This window comes from Pelobates fuscus, chromosome 1 (assembly GCF_036172605.1).
Source record: "Pelobates fuscus isolate aPelFus1 chromosome 1, aPelFus1.pri, whole genome shotgun sequence".
Classification (NCBI taxonomy): domain Eukaryota; kingdom Metazoa; phylum Chordata; class Amphibia; order Anura; family Pelobatidae; genus Pelobates; species Pelobates fuscus.
The window spans coordinates 241,518,018-241,535,843 of record NC_086317.1 but is presented as its reverse complement, the minus strand read 5'-3'; the positions used below and the strand labels follow the sequence as shown (position 1 = coordinate 241,535,843).

The 17,826-nt window shown below is 47.8% G+C and overlaps 2 protein-coding genes across 3 annotated transcripts in view; both read right to left on the bottom strand.

Moving 5' to 3' along the window:
* The window catches only part of BSDC1 (BSD domain containing 1), a 427,812-nt gene that overhangs the window by 337,593 nt on the left and 72,393 nt on the right, over positions 1–17,826 (bottom strand). The gene's annotated exons all lie outside the window — the stretch shown is intronic.
* Positions 1–17,826, bottom strand: part of FAM229A (family with sequence similarity 229 member A) — a 34,109-nt gene that overhangs the window by 1,144 nt on the left and 15,139 nt on the right. The window lies entirely within an intron of this gene.

The following is a 17,826-nucleotide window of genomic DNA, read 5'->3' as shown; positions in this document are numbered from 1 at the left end:
TAAGAAAGTCCTGAGAATGGAATTTGCACGCCCTAGTTAACCCTGTAACTTTCCAAGACACCATAAAACCTGTACATGGGGAGTACTGTTGTACTTTGGAGACGTCACTGAATATAAATGAGTGTTTAAAACAGTAAAATGTATCCCAAGGATAATATCAGTGAAAATTCAGTTTTTGTGTAAAAAAATGCAAAAAACTAATATAGATGCTAACTTTGGTTTGTGACTAAGTGGCTACTGAAAAAGAAGTGACTTACCCCATTTTTAATTTTCATTCCTGGGCTTCCATACGGTCTCATAGGCAACATAACCAATCTGGCAAATTTCCATGTGCAAAAACTGGACAGGGCAGAGCCCTATATTTGACCCTGCAACTTTCCAAACCCCCATAAAATTTGTACATGGGGGGTACTGTTGTACGTGTGAGGCATAACGGAACACAATATATGTGTGTACGTGTGAGCTAAAAACTAGCAGTAGTATTACATTCACCAGTAAAATGCCATGCAGAACTGGGAAAATAAAATAAATTATTGCTCAGACTTTTTCAGTTTTTATTCCTATACAGTTATATTTTATATATAAACATTTGATGGGAAATGAAAGCCCTGTTTCTCCTGAAAAAAATGATATATACATACATATAGTCAAATTCCAGATTTTGTTTTAATCAGAACTTGTACAATTGCCTCCGTCCTTAAGGGGTTATTTATTTATTTATTATCTGTCCAAACTCCTGTACATACAGTGAGCAGATCAGAGGACTAGGGTCTGGGTAAAGCACAATTTGGACCATTTGTATTGTTGCACATACTTTTAGCACAGCCAAATACCACAATGTAAATGTGTATGCCACGAAAGTAGGAACCTGTGTCAATTCTGCAATCCAAGAGCCTTGTACACCAGCCCTCACAGTCGCTTACTACTCATACTCATTTTAAAGTTCCAGTGTAGGATTTTGAGTACAGGAGATAATTTTATTTTGGGGGGAGGGGGGGAGGGGGGATCTGTTTTTTTTGTTTTGTTTTTGTCAAACTGATGGAATATGGTGTTACAAAAAAACTGCATCCTAAAAGGGACACTATAGTCATCCACACCACTTCAGTTTATTGAAGTATCTTGGTGCAGTGTCCCTATCCCCCTTAGTCCTGCAATGTAAATCATTTCAGTTTTTGAGAAACTGCAATAATAGCATTGCAGTACCAAGACTGCCACTAGTGGCTGTCAATCAGCCACTAGAGGCACTTCCTGGTCTTTAAAAGACTTATGGTTGCCTAACTGACGCTGGACATCCTCATACTCTGCATGAGGACATACAGCTTCATTTAAATCCCCATAGGAAAGCATTGAAGCATTAGCCCCCTCACCGTCAGAGATGGTAAAGCACTGACCCAGCATCAAATGAGATCGGTGCTGGAATCTGGAAGTGTTACATTTTACTTTATTTTTTTAACCCTTTCTGTGCAGCTGGGGGGAAGGGGTGCAGGGGAGAGGGAACGATAGTGTAAGGAAAACAACTTTGTATTCCTTACAGTATAGAATCCATTTAATCCCTAGCACCATAACCACTGCAGTAAGCTGTATTAACTAGGGTGCTTTAACTTTAATTTGAAAAAGTTTATAGTTTGATATAAAAAAAAAAACTAAAAGTGTTTTTCATAAAGTAAACATGTTATATTTTTCTATGCTTAATGCCCTATTGACCCCTCTTCCAGCTGTGTAAATAAACACTTATTTCTATATTTGGCAAAGACAACTTCTATAACATTTTGTTTATAGATACAATTCTGCTGAAAAAAAACTGACTTACATGCAAAGTTTTCACTGCAGCTTATCCTGTAACACTTTCAAATCAAAGGGTAAAAACAAAAAAACAAAACACACACAAAATCACTGTCTTTGAAGATAAGCTTTCCCATACATTATTACACAGATCTGCATATCAATTTGACCAGTATTTACTTAAGTGGATTTAAAATGGAAAAAAAAAGAAGTAAATAATTGCAATGGGTATCAGAGAGTCATGTTTACCATTTAATCCAATTATCCTCAATTTACACATTTACATAAGCAAACAGGTATCAAATGGTCAGACATGACAGCTACACCTTAAAACGGTACTGCAACCACCGTGACCATTTCTTCATTAAGTGGGCATTATGCAAGTAATCTGTATGTGCAGCATTTTTTAAGATAGAGATATTAGTTCCAGAATGCAAGAGGCCGTGCACACACTCACTAGGGGAATACTCCAACTGGGTTGCTCCAAATCAGCAGGGCAAACTCCCAATCAATTCAACTGGGACAATTACATACGACTGGGCACACCCAATGGTTTCTTATTAACAGCCAGTCTTTTTTTTTTTTTGAAGTTCAGAGAAAAAGACAAAGTTTCGACACTATCATTTGCCTTTGTCAAGACTTGCATTTATAACACTATAACTTACTAATGTATTGTGAATTAACCATTTTCCCCCATCTACAACCTCACACCAGTGTGTGAGTTGGAGGCAGGGTGCCGTCTATTCTATTACTACTTAATTTCTCTTTATCTATTCTGTCTGTTGTCTTTGTACTTCTGTTCACTCTGTCTTGTGCCTCCACTATCTTATCAATATTTTCTTAATCTGTTCTTCATCTCCTTTTCTACTGTTTCTGGCCCCTATCTGATCTTCCCCCCCCCCCCCCTCCAGCTGAGAGGGGCTTCCCTTTTTACTATTTTCCACTCTCCACTGTTTGCAGCATAAGCCAGAATAAGGCTTTTTAAAGCAACACTGTCACTGCCTGGGGACTTTGCATGATTCCCAAAGAACCCCAGTCTAGGGCTCTAGTGGCCAGAGGGCGCAGATAAATGTGAGTTCTACTTACTTAAACCTGTCTCTCATGGGTGCGGCCATCTGTCTCCAGCATATCCTCTTCAGATCCTAGCATTTCAGCGCCTGGAGCCGACATAACTGCTGACAGCATTGAGATCAATGGATGATCCTGCGAGATCCTACATAGACAGAGCCAATTCCCCGATTGACACTTCTACACGGCGGTAGCTTCGTCCAGTGTCTAGAAGTTGCAGGCGTAGGATATATATATATATATATATATATATATATATATATATATATATATATATATATATTCCTTACTTTGTCTCAGTATATCATTTGACTGTGTTGGAATTTCAAAAGAAAAAAAAAAGAACAGATACATAAGAAAAGAGGTGAGAAGTTTGAGACAACCCCCCCCCCCCCCAACATCCTTTTGAAAAATAAGCGCTTTTGAGCGGGCCTTGTGATCTCTTGCTCTAGGTACAGAGGAGAATAGGCTACTGGCAGTAAGCTGTTCAGGAAATGATCAAATGTATGCATTTATTTAACTGTGCTTACACCCTTTTCTAGGGCACTTTGCATATATTAGCAATTATACAAATAGATTTTTAGATTACCTCCTGTAGGGTTTGCTAGAGGGAATATGGATTGTCCAAATGCTGACATATCTAGGTCTAGGAGTTCAGTGCAAATAATTATGAATTACTTATTTAAATGATTTATCACTGTGTGACAGCATAAAAAAGCATTAGACCCTATAGGTTACTATAGGAACCTGAACAGCATGGTATAGAGATCATTTAGGGCAGGCACGTCCAACCTGCAGCCCTGAACTGCTTGTAATGTGGCCCAGTTACCATCGGAGGCAGGGAGCACTATAGTGCCAGTAAAACAAACTCATTTTCCTGGCACTATAGGATCATTAGGTACCCCTCCACCCTCAGGGCCCCACTCCCGCTGGGCTGAAGGGGTTAAAACCCCATCAGTCACTTACCTTTTTTCAGCGCCGGGCTCCCTTGGAGCTGGGGAATAGAGATGTCCCGAATAGTTCGCTGGCGAATAGTTCCTGGCGAACATAGCTTGTTCACGTTTGCCACGGCGGGCGAACATATGCGATGTTCGGTCCGCCCCCTATTCATCATCATTGAGTAAACTTTGACCCTGTACCTCACAGTCAGCAGACACATTCCAGCCAATCAGCAGCAGACCCTCCCTCCCAGACCCTCCCACCTCCTGGACAGCATCCATTTTAGATTCATTCGGAAGCTGCATTCTTAGTGAGAGGAGGGACAGTGTAGCTGCTGCTGATTTAATAGGGAAATCGATAGCTAGGCTAGTGTATTCAGTGTCCACTACAGTCCTGAAGGACTCATCTGATCTCTGCTGTAAGGACAGCACCCCAAAAAGCCCTCTTTAGGGCTAGAACATCAGTCTGCTTTTTTTTTTTCCCCTGGGTAATCTAATTGCAGTTGCCTGCCTGCCAGCGTGTGTGTCAGGCTCACAGCGTATACTGTGCCCACTTGCCCAGTGCCACCACTCATATCTGGTGTCACAATAGCTTGCATTTAAAAAAAAAAAAACTTTTTGGACTGTAATATAATAGCAGTCAGTTTCCTTCACACGTGTGCATTTCAGGGCCTGCCAGGGCACAGTGTCACACCAGTGCAACTCATATCTGGTGTAACAGTAGTGTACATTAAAAAAAAAAAATACAATTTTGACTGTAATAGATTGAATAGCAGTTAGTTGTCTGCAAGCGTGTGTGTCAGGCCTACAGCGTCTACTCTGCCAACTTCTGCCAGTGCACAGTGCCACTCATATCTGTTGTCACAGTAGCTTGCACGCATAGTACCACTAATCGAAAAAAAAATGACAGGCAGAGGCAGGCCACCCCGCAGGGGCCGTCCTGGTCGTGGTGCTGTGATTCCCTTTGGCCCTAGAATAATGCACAGTGTTCAGAGGCCACGTACCCTGAACTTGAAAAGTTCTGAGGACATAGTTGACTGGCTAACACAGGACACCCAATCTTCTACAGCTTTCGCTCGGAATCTCGACGCACCATCCTCCTCCAGCTGCCGCCACCACCAACACTAGCACCACAGCCGCTTCACTTGGTATGTCAGAGGAGTTATTTACACATCAGTTGGAAGAAATGAGTGATTCGCAACCATTATTGCCAGAGGATGTAGATAACAGGGATATGTCTCAGTCAGGCAGCATTACACACATGGACTTACGGTGTGATGATGATGATGTTGTACCCGCTGCTGCTTCCTTTGCTGAGTTGTCAGATACAAGTGAAGCGGTTGATGATGACGATGCGTCCGTGGATGTCACGTGGGTGCCCGCTAGAAGAGAAGAAGAACAGGGGGAAAGTTCAGATGGGGAGACAGAGAGGAGGAGGAGACGAGTTGGAAGCAGGGGGAGGTCATCGCAAGGAGCTAGTGGCACAGTCAGACAGCATGCATCGGCACCCAGGGTCAGCCAGACAGCAAGCCCCAATCAACGCATGCTGTTGCCACCACCAGAATGCCGTCATTGCAGAGCTCAGCAGTGTGGCATTTTTTGTGTGTGTCTGCCTCTGACAACAGCAATGCCATTTGCAACCTGTGCCAAAAGAAACTGAGTCGTGGGAAGTCCAACACCCACCTAGGTACAACTGCTTTGCGAAGGCACATGATCGCACATCACAAACACCTATGGGATCAACACATGAGTACAAGCAGCACACAAACTCAAAGCCGCCATCCTCCTCCTGGTCCAGCATCTTCAGCCACGTCAACCACTGCCTTCCTCCTTGCCCCCTCTCAACCATCCGCCACTCCGTCTCTCGCCTTGAGCAGTTCCTGCTCATCTGCCCACAGTCAGGTGTCTGTCAAGGTCGGACATGTTTGAGCGTAAGAATCCAATGTCACAAAGTCACCCCCTTGCCCGGCATCTGACAGCTGGCTTGTCTGAACTCTCAGCCCACCAGCTTTTACCATACAAGCTGGTGGAGTCTGAGGCGTTCAAAAATTTTTAGCTATTGGGACACCGCAGTGGAAGGTACCCGGACGAAATTTCTTTGCACAAAAGGCAATCCCCAACCTGTACTCGATTGTGCAAAAGGAAGTAATGGCATGTCTGGCACACAGTGTTGGGGCAAGGGTCCATCTGACCACTGATACCTGGTCTGCAAAGCATGGTCAGGGCAGGTATATCACCTACACTGCGCATTGGGTAAACCTGCTGACGGCTGCCAAGCATGGAATGCGTGCTCTGCAGAGGAGTTGGTGACACCGCCACGACTTGCAGGCAGGCCTGCTGCCACCTCCTCTACTCCTCCTACTCCATCCTCTTCCATAACCTCCTCCTGAGTCCTCTTCTGCTGCTGCGTCTTGCTCCACATCAACGGCACCCCCCCAGCTCCCCAGGTATTATTCCACATCCCGGATACGGCGGTGTCACGCCGTCTTGGGGTTGACTTGCCTGAAAGCAGATAGTCACACCGGACCAGCACTCCTGTCCGCCCTGAACGCACAGGTGGATCAGTGGCTTACTCCGCACCAACTGGAGATCGGCAAAGTGGTTTGTGACAACGGAAGAAATTTGTTGGCGGCATTGAATTTGGGCAAGTTGACACATGTGCCGTGCATGGCACATGTGTGTAATCTGATCGTACAACGCTTTGTGCATAAATACCCAGGCTTACAGGACGTCCTGAAGAAGGCCAGGAAGGTGTGTGGCCATTTCAGGCGTTCCTACACGGCCATGGCGCACTTTTCAGATATCCAGCGGCGAAACAACATGCCAGTGAGGCGCTTGATTTGCGACAGCCCGACACGTTGGAATTCAACACTCCTAATGTTCGACCGCCTGCTTCAACAAGAAAAAGCCGTTAACAACTATTTGTAGGACCAGGGTGCTAGGACAGCCTCTGCAGAGCTGGGAATCTTTTTGCCACGTTACTGGACGCTCATGCGCAATGCCTGTAGGCTCATGCGTCCTTTTGAGGAGGTGACAAACCTAGTCAGTCGCACCGAAGGCACCATCAGTGACATCATACCATTTGTTTTCTTCCTGGAGCGTGCCCTGCGAAGAGTGCTGGATCAGGCCGTAGATGAGCGTGAAGAGGAAGAGTTGTGGTCACCATCACCACCAGAAACAGCCTTATCAGCATCGCTTGCTGGACCTGTGGCAATGCTGGAAGAGGATTGTGAGGAGGAATGTGGCTTTGAGGAGGAGGAGGAAGACCAACCACAACAGGCATCCCGGGGTGCTCGTTGTCACCTATCTGGTACCCGTGGTGTTGTACGTGGCTGGGGGGAAGAACATACCTTCAGTGAGATCACTGAGGACGAGGAACGGGACATGAGTAGCTCGGCATCCAACCTTGTGCAAATGGGGTCTTTCATGCTGTCGTGCCTGTTGAGGGACCCTCGTATAAAAAGGCTGAAGGAGAACGACCTGTACTGGGTGTCCACGCTACTAGACCCCCGGTATAAGCAGAAAGTGCCTGAAATGTTACCGAATTACCGCAAGTCGGAAAGGATGCAGCAGTTCCAAAATAAATTAAAAAGTATGCTTTACACAGCGTATAAGGGTGATGTCACAGCACAACAGGAATCTAACAGGGGAAGAGGTGAAAGTAATCCTCCTCTTCCCACGACCACGCCAGCAAGGACAGGACGCTTTACAGACATGTTGATGGAGGACATGCGGAGCTTTCTAAGTCCTACGTATCGCCACAGCCCTTCGGGGTCCACTCTCAGAGAACGACTCGAACAGGTACTCGCCTTAACTGCAGATATCGACACTCTGAGGAGCGATGAACCCCATGACTACTGGGTGTGCAGGCTTGACCTGTGGCCTGAGCTATCCCAATTTGCGATAGAACTTCTGGCCACTCTCTTTTTTCTCCCCCTCCCTCCCTCGTCACTCTTTTTTCTCCCCCTCCCTCGTCACTCTTTTTTTCTTCCCCCCTCCCTCGTCACTCTCTTTTTTTCTCCCCCCCTCCCTCGTCACTCTCTTTTTTTCTCCCCCCCTCCCTCGTCACTCTCTTTTTTCTCCCCCCCCACTCCCACCCTACTCTCTTCCTCCCCCCACCCCTACCTCTGTTGTAGCGTGGCCGAGCCCTGTATGGTCCGCGGGTACAGGGAGCTTTTGTTTCCTGTACCCGGCCGGACTAAAAGAAAGTGCACACTCAGTGTGCACTTCCTGTTAGTCCGGCCGGGTACAGGAGACAGATGCTCCCTGTACCCGCGGACCATACAGGGCTCGGCCACGCTACAGTGAGGGAGTGACAGGAAGGAGCGCTGAGCGCTTCCCTCCTGTCAGCCCCTCTCCTCATGCTGCGCCCGGGCGGTGCGCCCTCATGGACGCACCAGCCTGGGCAAAGCTGCAGCCGTCTGAGGCTCTCTACAGAGCGCTCGCCCCCCTGCAGCATGAGGGGGGCCGGCGGAGCTGGGGGGGGATTTCCCCATAACCTGTCCCCCCCGCATGATTTGCTGGGGGGGATGCGTCCCCCTCCATCCCCCCCGGTTCCTACGCCCATGCTCCCACGACCACGCCAGCAAGGACAGGACGCTTTACAGACGTGTTGTTGATGGAGGACATGCAGAGCTTTTTAAGTCCTACGCATCGCCACAGCCCTTCGGGGTCCACCCTCAGAGAACGACTCGACCGACAGGTAGCAGACTACCTCGCCTTAACTGCAGATATCGACACTCTGAGGAGCAATGAACCCCTTGACTACTGGGTGTGCAGGCTTGACCTGTGGCCTGAGCTATCCCAATTTGCAATAGAACTTCTGGCCTGCCCCGCTTCAAGTGTCCTGTCAGAAAGGACCTTCAGTGCAGCAGGAGGTATTGTCACTGAGAAGAGAAGTCGCCTAGGTCAAAAATGTCTAGATTACCTCACCTTTATTAAGATGAATGAGGGATGGATCCCGAAGGGACTGACAGTGGGCGATACATTCGACTAAAAAAGGCCTGATGAGGGGGACGTAACAGGGATCAAACTGCTAAGAATAGTACTACTTAACACACCACTCCTATCTGGTGGCACATTAGATTACACGCGCAGTACCCCAACTTTGAAGTAGGAGGACCAACCAAGCATGTTTTTCCATCTCCCGGTTCCTAAAATCGATGCCATATACACGTCCCAACAGGGATTAAACTGATAGGAATAGTACTACTTAACACACCTCATAATAACGCAGAGAGAGGCAACACAGAGAGAGGAGTCTGAAGAAGAGGAGTCAAAGGAGGAAGGTGGCTTTGAGGAGGTGGAAGACCAAACACAGCAGGCGTCCCAGGGGGCTTGTTGTCACCTTTCGGGGACCCTTGGTGTTGTACGTGGCTGGGTGGAGGAAGAAACATTCAATGACATCAGTGAGGACAAGGAACGGGACATGGCTAGCTTGGTATCCAACCTTGTGCAAATGGGGAGTTTGCGGTTGTGCAAATGGACTGTTTGCGGTTGTTTGCGGTGCATTAAACGGGGAGTTTGGTCTGTCACTGTGAAGCGGGCGTAACCCTTACACTACCTGATCGATACAACATCATACCTGATGTTTTAAAGCATGTTATTCCAAACAATTTAGGAATGTTAGGTGATTTATGCCCTTTATGGATTAAAACCAGACTCTGCATCAACTATGTAAGTTTCCATGGGAGTTTTGCCATGGATCCCCCTCCGGTAGGCCACAGTCCAGGTGTTAGTCCCCTTGAAACAACTTTTCCATCACTATTGTGGCCAGAAAGAGTCCCTGTGGGTTTTAAAATTTGCCTGCCTATTGAAGTCTATGGCGGTTCGCCCGTTCGCGAACATTTGCGGAAATTCGCGTTCGCCGTTCGCGAACGGAAAATTTTATGTTCGCGACATCTCTACTGGGGAACTCTCCAACCCCTGCCGATGTTCGATCCGAATGCGCAGCAAGAGCCGCGTGCATTCAAACAGCCCATATGAAAGCATTACTCAATGCTTTCCTATGGACGTTCAGCGTCTTCTCACTGTGATTTTCACAGTGAGAATCGCAGAAGCGCCTCTAGCGGCTGGATTAACCTGCAGTAAAACATAGCAGTTTCTCTGAAACTGCTATGTGTTCAGCTGCAGGGTTAAAGCTAGAGGGGCCTGGCACCCAGACCACTTCATTGAGCTGAAGTGGTCTGGGTGCCTATAGTGGTCCTTTAATGTGCTCTTTCTACAGAGCTCCCTCGTGTGCCCTGCAGTGAGGAGGTAGCTGGGATTTGACATCATCGGCATCACTACTGGGCAGGCAAGGGACCTGTGCAGAAAGAGCACAGTGATCCACTGGCCACCGGGGAAACGATCCACTTCAGCCCTCCCAGAGGAAGGTATGGAGACTGGGTGGACTCCTTAATTACTAAATGTGTGTGTTTGAATGAGATTTGTGTGTGTGCATGTCTGTAATTATGGGTGTATGTCTGTAATTATGTATGTGTATGTCTGTGCATAGGTCTGTGATTATATGTGTGTACAGGTCTCTGATTATGTGTGTGTCTATGTATATCTGTGATTGGTTTTTTGTGTGTATGTGTATATCTGTGATTATGTACCGTGTTTCTCCGAAAATAAGACCGGGTCTTATATTAATTTTAATCACAAAAAACACACTAGGGCTTATTTTTAGGGTAGGGCTTAGAGCCAGTCTGTCAGCCGGTGTCCGCGCTGTGTAACCCCCCCAGAGACCCTCACCTCCCCCTCCCTGTAATACTCTCCCCCTCCCTGTAATACTCCCCCCTCCCTCCCTCCCTGTAATACTCCCCCTCCCTCCCTCCCTCCCTGTAATACTCCCCCCTCCCTCCCTCCCTGTAATACTCCCCCCTCCCTCCCTCCCTCCCTGTAATACTCCCCCCTCCCTCCCTGTAATACTCCCCCCTCCCTCCCTCCCTGTAATACTCCCCCCTCCCTCCCTCCCTGTAATACTCCCCCCTCCCTCCCTCCCTGTAATACTCCCCCCTCCCTCCCTCCCTGTAATACTCCCCCCTCCCTCCCTCCCTGTAATACTCCCCCCTCCCTCCCTCCCTGTAATACTCCCCCCTCCCTCCCTCCCTGTAATACTCCCCCCTCCCTCCCTCCCTGTAATACTCCCCCCTCCCCTCCTCCCCCCCTCCCTCCCTGTAATACTCCCCCCTCCCCTCCTCCCCCCCTCCCTCCCTGTAATACTCCCCCCTCCCTGTAATACTCCCCCCTCCCCCCTCCCTCCCTGTAATACTCCCCCCTCCCTCCCTGTAATACTCCCCCCTCCCTCCCCCCTCCCTCCCTCCCTCCCTCCCTGTAATACTCCCACCTCCCTCCCCCCTCCCTCCCTGTAATACTCCCACCTCCCTCCCCCCTCCCTCCCTCCCTGTAATACTCCCACCTCCCTCCCCCCTCCCTCCCTCCCTGTAATACTCCCACCTCCCTCCCCCCTCCCTGTAATACTCCCACCTCCCTCCCTTCCCCCTCCCTCCCTCCCTCCCCCTCCCTCCCTGTAATACTCCCACCTCCCTCCCTCCTCCCTCCCTGTAATACTCCCACCTCCCTCCCCCCTCCCTCTCTGTAATACTCCCCCCTCCCTCCCTGTAATACTCCCCCCTCCCTCCCCCCTCCCTCTCTGTAATACTCCCCCCTCCCTCCCTGTAATACTCCCCCCTCCCTCCCTGTAATACTCCCCCTCCCTCCCCCCTCCCTGTAATACTCCCCCCTCCCTCCCTGTAATACTCCCCCCTCCCTCCCCCCTCCCTCCCTGTAATACTCCCCCCTCCCTCCCTGTAATACTCCCCCCTCACTCCCCCTCCCTGTAATACTCCCCCCTCCCTCCTCCTTCCCTCCCCCCCTCCCTGTAATACTCCCCCCTCCCTCCTCCTTCCATCCCCCCCTCCCTGTAATACTCCCCCCTCCCTCCTCCTTCCCTCCCCCCCTCCCTGTAATACTCCCCCCTCCCTCCTCCTTCCCTCCCCCCCTCCCTGTAATACTCCCCCCTCCCTCCTCCTTCCCTCCCCCCCTCCCTGTAATACTCCCCCCTCCCTCCTCCTTCCCTCCCCCCCTCCCTGTAATACTCCCCCCTCCCTCCTCCTTCCCTCCCCCCCTCCAATCTTCTCCTCACCTCCCCTGTAGCATGGCCGAGCTCCTCTCTCACTCAGTGTGCACTTCCTGTCAGTCCGGGCGGGTCGCGGACCAGAGAGGAGCTCGGCCACGCTACAGGGAAGGGGAGGTGAGGCAGTGCGGCAGCCGTCTGAGCGCGCTCTATAATGGCTGAGGCATTTAAAGGGCCGGCGGGTGCCGGCCCTGCCTAGGTCTTATTTTCGGGGTAGGGCTTATATTGCAGCCCACCCTGAAAATTCAGCTAGGGTTTATTTTCGGGGAAACACGGTATGTACATGTGTATGTGTTTAGTAGATAGCTCCTAATTTAGTATCCTTAAATATGGCAATTCCACATAATGATAACAAATAGGGGAGTTATCTACTAAACAAACAAAATATCAAAATTAAGCAAAGGGGTTTCGAAGTTTTATTACATAAATTATACTATATATTTTATGTGCGGCCCAAGACATTTCCTCTTTGTTCAATGTGGCCCGGGGGAAGCCAAAAGGTTTGACACCCATGATTTAGGGGAAACATGTTATTCTTACAGAAAGATAGGACCTAACATATTTTAACAAAGATCAAGAGGGAATCGTTATATGATCCTATATCATTATTTAGTGTTTCTTGAGATGATCTGTGCAGCTGTAGGAATTAAAAACACACTTGCCTTCACTCCCCATATAATGTGGGAGCAGCCATTTCAGGGTTATCTTCCTATGGCTCCGGACAAACACTGTCCAATGTTGGATTGTGGGAGTTATTTTCCAATGTAGGAAGGTGGCCACTAGGCATATAGAACATGTTTAAAACCTCAACCAGCGCAAATCTGCTGCACTAAAACCTGTCTGCATGTACTCATGAAACTAATCTTACAAAAGGAAGATGATAGAAAAGGGAAAACAAAACAAAAAACAGTTTCAGTGTTCATGTTTTAAGAGTTTGATTTCTAGAACATTTGAAATTGTTACAATTTTGCAATTCTTAGTTACTCTGTATGCAAAAAGGCTAGATTAGATTTTCTAGAAATGAAGAATAAAAATAAAAAAAAATCACCCTATCTGTAATGGTTATCTATTCTAAGTACAAAAATGTTGCAATTGGATTCACTGCTAAGAAGTCAAGGTTAAAATGTTGCTCGTGACTGTCACACAAAACATAAAATAAATCTTTGAAACAGGACTGCATTCATTAGAGTGCAACTCCAATTTGGCATGTTTCATCCTTTATTCGAGCACAAGGTACAGCAATGTTCCTGCTAATATCCATGGACATGCTATGATACAACATCCATTAGTCCCTGCCACGCACTGCCTTGCAGTTTGTGATCATGGTTACTAGCTGGCTGGTATTTTACCGGTACAGCCGGTATTTGAGGCTCTCTGGACAGTGCCAGTATTGTAAAAATACTGGCATTGCTGTATTTTTCTCTGACAGGACTCTGGGAGAGTGGCAAGAGATTGAGCCAGAATGTCCACCTCTATTATTTATGGCAGGTTCACACATTGCTATATACACACACACACAATGACACAATAGACAACAATGTCACGTCAACACACAATCACAGTATACTCACACTCAGACACAATATGAACACTGTTACCCACACACTTAGACAAAATCACCACACAATGACAACAGTATGAACACACTTGGACAATGACACACTACTATGTGCTCACACTGCTACAAACTCAGTCAGACATAGGACACGTAGTTAATTAGGAAAGGTTTTCCTTTCCCAAAAATTTTTTTCCCCTCACTCCCTGCGATTTTAAGTAACATCAAGAACTGCAGAAGCCAGATGCTGAGGCCATTTCCATTCATTGGCTGAGAGCATCAGCCGACTGCTTTCAGCCAGTGAATACAGTTCTATACAACCGATTTTAAAGGACCACTACAGTGCCAGGAAAAAACACTCTTTTTCCTGGCACTATGGTGCCCTGAGGGTGCCCCCAACCTCAGGATCCCCCTCCCGCTGGGCTCTAGGAGAGGTGCCAGGCGGGGGACTCTCCTCCTCTCCGCCTCCTCGGCTGAATGCGCATGCGCGGCAAAAGCCACATGTGCATTCAGCCAGTCTCATAGGAAAGCATTCACAATGCTTTCCTATGGACGCTGGCGTCTTCTCACTGTGATTTTCACAGTGAGAAGCACGCAAGCGCCTCTAGCGGCTGTCAACAAGACAGCCACTAGAGGCTGGATTAACCAGAATATAAACAGCAGTTTCTCTGAAACTGCTATGTTTATAGAAAAAAGGGTTAAACCTAGCTGGACCAGGCACCCAGACCACTTCATTAACTCTTGTTCTTGGCTGGCTACTGACACTCCAATGACACTGCCAGAAGTGGAGTTACAACTGTGGCAGCAGAAGGTTAAACTCCATGTGTGCAGACTTTCAGAGTAAAATGTTTCACATTCAAATCACTGAACACTTTCATGTTCCATCAGTCTTGCCTCTCAGCCATACTGCATTCTAACAGGGTTTTTACTAAAGTGGAATTCAAAGTGAATTTCACATTTAAAGGGTTACCTTAACACTTTTCTGTGTAGACTACAATAATGCCCTATTGGCAATTTCCCATCACCTCCACCCCTTCCCCCCCTCAAGAAATGTTCAAAAGCATTTTTAAAATAAGGTTTACGCATCTTAAATAAAGTCCTGTGAGAAGCTTCCAGAGCTGCTCGGGGCACCTCCTCTCAGATGTTACAGAAGCCATGCCGAGGTCCAATCAGTGGCTTCTCATAGAGAATCCATTTTACCAATTTAGAAAGCAGGAGCATGCCCTGAGCCAGCGGAGGAAGGGTGATAGGGAGGGAATGGAGTTTTAAAATAATAGCATAGGGGTCAGGGCCAGATTAAGAGCCCAGCTGACAAATATGATGGGGCCTAATTACAGAATCTTATCAACCAAAAACACTAAAACAGTCATACCTCTCAAGCATCATGTATCTGATGGAGTTGGTGTTGGAGGGAAACTCAAAGGATGCAGCTATAAGAAAACACATACAGTGAGACCTCTGTTTACGAATTTAATGCGTTCTCAGGGACGTTTCTTATTGCGAAAAGTTTGTAAACCGAAACGCGGTTTCCCATAGGAATGCATTGAAAACCAATTAATCCATTCTGGAGGTCAGAAAAAAGTCAAAATTCGCTGGCATGGAAACCAACCCACAATGCAGAACACACAATAAAAGGCATGCCAACGACGAAGCTCAGCTCCCTACCTTTCCATGGCTTGAGAAATGCACCAAGAAGTCCCCAAACAACTGCAAACAATTTCCAGAATGGCTCCAAAACTCAATGCAAAAGCCGCTCCAACACCTCCACACTCAACGCCACGTGCTACCCACAGGCTCCAGCATGCAGGGGGCAGTGCTATAAATCTCCCAGGTGCAATGCATCCTGGGGTAACTTGCTCTGTATTGGAAAAAAAAATCTTTGTAAACCGAGGCCTTATTTTTAATGGATTTTCATTTGTAAACCAAAAATTATGTTAACCGAGTCGTTTGTAAACCGAGGTCCCACTGTACTCTATGCTAATCTCTTTACCTAATTTATGCTTTCATCTTTCAAGTGAATCCATACCCCCTAACAGCAGTGTCCAGTGAAGCAGGAAGTCAATGGGCGGGGTAAAAGGGTGGGCCACTGACACAAATCACGTGACCAGAACTGCCTAAACGGGGCATGCCTGTCCAAAGAATTGGAAGGCCAGCCTGACATCAGTGTCCCTATGTATCACAGTGTCCCCATGTCGCCCAGTCCCCTAGTCTCCAAGTGTCTGTGTCCCCATTTTTCCCCAGTGTCCCCATGCTTCAGTGTGTCCTGTGTCACTAGGATACCAGGGGACATATTGAGACCCGGGGACATAGAGACCCGGGGACACTGGTAGACATGGGGGCACCTGTGGATACAGACATGGGGACACTGGGAGACATGGGGACACTGGGAGACATGGGGACACTGGGAGACATGGGGACACAGAGACATTTGGGGACACTGGGAGAAATGGGGACAGAGACACTGGGAGACATGGGGACACAGACATTTGGGGAAACTAAGACACTAGGGACACAGAGAGACATGGGAACACGGACACTGGGAGACATGGGGATACACTAGGGACACTGGCTGGGAGGCTTGGGGACACTGGGGGACACAGACATTTGGGGACACGAGGGACACTGGCTGGGAGACCTAGGGACACTGGGAGACATGAGGACACTGAGAAACATGGGGACACAGACACTGGGAGACTAGGAGACCCTGAGACAGTAGGGGGCACTGAGACACTAGGGACATGGGCTGGAAGACATGGGGACACTGGGAGACATGGTGACACTGGGAGACATTTGGGGACACTGTGAGAAATGGGGACAGAGACACTGGGGGACACAGACATTTGGGGACACGAGGGACACTGGCTGGGAGACATAGGGACACTGGGAGACATGAGGACACTGAGAAACATGGGGACACAGACACTGGGAGACTAGGAGACCCTGAGACACTAGGGGGCACTGAGACACTAGGGACACGGGCTGGAAGACATGGGGACACTGGGAGACATGGTGACACTGTATCCCTAGTGTCTCCGTGTCCCAATGTCTCCTTATGCCTCACAGCGTCCCCATGTGTCTCAGCGTCCCCATGTCTCCCAGTGTCCCCTAGTGTCTGTGTCCCCACGTCTCCCAGTGTCTCCATGTGTCCCTGCTGCCTTTCCCCCCATCCTTCACATACCTGAACTGTAGTCTGTCTCTGCAGGCTGGGAGCTGCTGTCTGGACTCTCTGTGCTGTGTAGCTGCTTACCCGCAGATCAGTGAGTAGATGATGTAACTTCTTATCCCTGCCTCTCTCCATACATAGTGACCCCTACTGGCCAGTGCTGGTATTGCAGAGTAATCTCCTTTCATACTGAGAAAAATATTTGCATTTGTATTTACGGTATTACTGCAATACCATCATGGCCAGGCAGCCTCAAATACCGGCTGTGCTTTAAAATACCAGTCAGGTGGCAAACCTAAGTGCAGTGTGTTAAAAAAAAAAGTTTTAAAAAAAAAAAAGTTTTTTTTTTTTTTTTTTTTAGTGGGCCTATTCCATGGGCCTGGGCCTAGGCCTGGAGCTGCAGCTCCATCAGCCCCTATGTTAATCCGGCCCGGATAGGGGTTAGGGAGGGCTTAATTCAGTGTGGGAGGAAGGGGAGGCAGAGGAATATGTACAGAATTGACATTAGCAGCCTCTAAAGGGGAAAAACGGAGTCCAAATAATAGCACAAGGTGAGCCAAAGCGGGGACTCGTTTCCCTCCCCTGGCAGGAGATAGCTAGCAGGCCTCAGTCACAACTGGCACGACAAAAGCACCTGGTGAAACCAGTAAAATTCAGTCCAGCATTAAATCAGGGTGTTCTTCCAATTAATACATTTTAAAAAAATCAATAAAAAAAAAAAAAACAGCTTGAGTTATAGGCTTAGCTTTAAAGTTAGGCCGAGAAGCTCCTTCAACCTGCGTCTTACTTGCTTGGCAGTCGCATTCAGTCCCCGCCCTGTGTTTTAACAATAAAGTTAGTTTTTTAGTTTCTGCTCATTAACAGGGTCCTCTTTTCCTTTTGTGTTAGTCTATGTATATTGCACTGTCTCCCCCCCCAAAAAAAAAATTGTACAGCGCATCAGTATTTGTTGGTGCTTTGCAAATGCCAGTAATAATAGATATAAGCTTGTACCATTGTCTGCTCTTACTATTTTATTATTTATATAGTGTCTAGCAAAATTCCATAGCGCTGTACAATGCTCTTTAATGTACACTAATTGTATGTTTGACTAAAGCACCAACTACACGACAGACCCTTATGTTTATGAAGTAGCTAAATGTCGCTCATCTCTCTTTGGCTTCACTGAGGTTCATGGGGATCTAATTTGTTTTATGTGACA